This window comes from Pteropus alecto, unplaced genomic scaffold (genome assembly GCF_000325575.1).
Source record: "Pteropus alecto unplaced genomic scaffold, ASM32557v1 scaffold3, whole genome shotgun sequence".
NCBI lineage: Eukaryota > Metazoa > Chordata > Mammalia > Chiroptera > Pteropodidae > Pteropus > Pteropus alecto.
This window is the reverse complement of record NW_006442484.1, coordinates 67,284,214-67,286,639: the sequence shown is the minus strand read 5'-3', so window position 1 is coordinate 67,286,639 and position 2,426 is coordinate 67,284,214. Positions and strand designations below refer to the sequence as shown.

Here is a 2,426-nt window from a genome sequence, read left to right as displayed (position 1 = left end):
TGTCTGCTTTTAAGGCCTTTCAATTGATTAATCCAGGCCCACCATGGCAATCTCTAATTTAAGTTCAATTGATTTAGAGACTTTAACTACATTTGCCAAATCCCTTCAGAGCAGCACCTAGATAGGTGTTTGATTAAATAAGTGGGGAGTGTAGCCCAACCAAGTCGACATGTCAAAAAGCTTTCATCATCTGCTTCTCATCAACTTGGCACCCATGTACATTCCCTTAAACCACGCTTACTCTCCAGATGAAGACAGTCATTCTTCCACTCAACACGATACAACCATCAGCATTAAACTGAAAACAGTTGTGAAATTTGCACACCCCCCTCACTCTATCACTTCCCCGCTATACCACCTTTTCACATTCTCTTACGATTATTCTTTCATGAGTTGCTAACTTTCACTTTCATCAGATTCCTACCACTGATCTTTACAAGGCCAATATTCCTCTTGATTTATTTCCATTGTTTTTATGGTAAAAACCCAACATAATAAGATAGCAGCCAACTCTGAAGGCTCTCCTTGAAACGCTTTCCCTTAGGAATAGCTGTCTCTATATGAAGTGCTTATAATTACCAGGCTCAGTGCTTAACATTATTCATATAGTATTTCACTTAATCTGCACCACAATCCTATATTATTATTTTTATTCTCTAGGTGAGGAAACAGAGCCTTACAGTGGTTAACTAAATTGCCCAAGATGATTATATAACGTGCACTTTTATTCCAAAGATAATGCTCTTAAATGTAACTAAGATATATATATATACATATATATATATATATATGTGTGTATATTTAGGCGAGGCAATCCTTGGTTTGACTTCACAGATTGCAAGGACCTTGTCTGTTTACAATCCCTTATTTTTTTTTATTTTTTACACCTACAGCACCTGGTCTTCCTAGGTGGTCTCCCATCCAAGTACTAACCAGGGCCGACCCTGCTTAGCTTCCAAGATCAGATGGGATCGGACTTGTTCAGGGTAGCATGACTGTAGACTAAGATATTTTGAAGGTCCCAGTAAGGGTACTGTTTTTTCAAGGGTGGTCTGTAGACCATCTATATCAGAATTGCATTATGTTCAGGTTAAAAATGCAGATCCCAGGTTATAATCTCAAACCTAGTAAAACTTCTTTAGACAGGCCTAGGATCTATCAGTTTAACAAGTTTGCTAGGTATTTTATTTTATGTTCTATAGTTGAAACAATCCTAGAATAGGGGGTAAAAGAAAGAATTTTCAAAGATGGACCATCTGGCTATTGGTAGATTTCAATTATTCATTCTGTCGAAAAGAAGCATTGTCAAATGTTGAGAACAGCTGCCTACAGGGGTTGAGGCTAGTAAGCTGGGAGACTTTCCATTACTTAGAGAATAGGTTATGTTAACCAGGGAAGTTTGTTCTTCCTGCAGGAGAATTTTCCTCACTTTCCCTAGAGGTTCAGGGAATGGGTCCCTGCCAGTGCCACATATCACATGCTTAGAGGACCAATCTCATCACATCCATCAGTTGTCCCAACAGATTCAGACACAACCACAAAATGCTGTTATTACTATCCCAGTGCAATAGAAAGGGCATTGAATGGACAGATGGCTCAGATTACAATGCAACTTTTGGTAACAAATATATACATCAGAGATTCATAAGACCTTTTCATTACTCTGGTTTTGCAGATAAAGGCAAGGGTGGAGGAGGAAAGGAGGCCAGAGGGACTCTGAAAGGCATATGATTAAAAAAGAGAAGCAGAGAAGGAAGCTTACTCTCATTCCCAAGCCAGATCAATCATTATTCCAAAGTGATCTCTAATCAAAATTCAGCATATGGTTTTTATTAATTTGGGGGCAATTCCCCTACCATCTCGTACAATAAAAAGGATGTTGATCTCATAAAAGATTATAGCATCCCTTATCAAGCTAGCAAACAAGAAGTGTAAAATCCAAGATAATGAAATAAGTTGAATTGCTTCACCCTTCCCTCCCTGGTTTTATTATTATTGTTTTTTTATTGTCAAAAGTTCTGAGGGGAAGAGATTCAGAGCTGGGTTATGAATAGATTATGTCAGGTTCATTTCCAGTATGAAGTTGGTACCAAGGGTCCAAACTTCTCCTCGAGAGCCTTAGTGAGGAAAAGCAAAGTACTACCTTTAAGCTCTAATTTGCAGAAATGATTTGCCCACATTCAACTTGATTTTCTGAAGACAGGGAAAAAAAATGAACTTATGATTTTTTTGTTGTTGTTGTCGGTTGGTTTAGCCAACTCTCGTTCCTTTTAGTATACATTCATGCCACTTTCTCCAGAACTAAACCTCAGATCAACAGAGGCTAGTAGGTCTCCTATGAAAGCCCTACCATGCATATTGGGTTCTTCCTCAGGGGAGGCTGGCTACCTAGACTTTTTAGCTCTGTCACCACGACCTTCTGCAAA

General features: G+C 38.6%; 1 pseudogene; it reads right to left on the bottom strand.

The window, feature by feature from the left end:
- Positions 1–884: 884 nt before the first annotated feature.
- LOC112470489 lies at positions 885–1,003 on the bottom strand (annotated as a pseudogene).
- Positions 1,004–2,426: the final 1,423 nt, after the last annotated feature.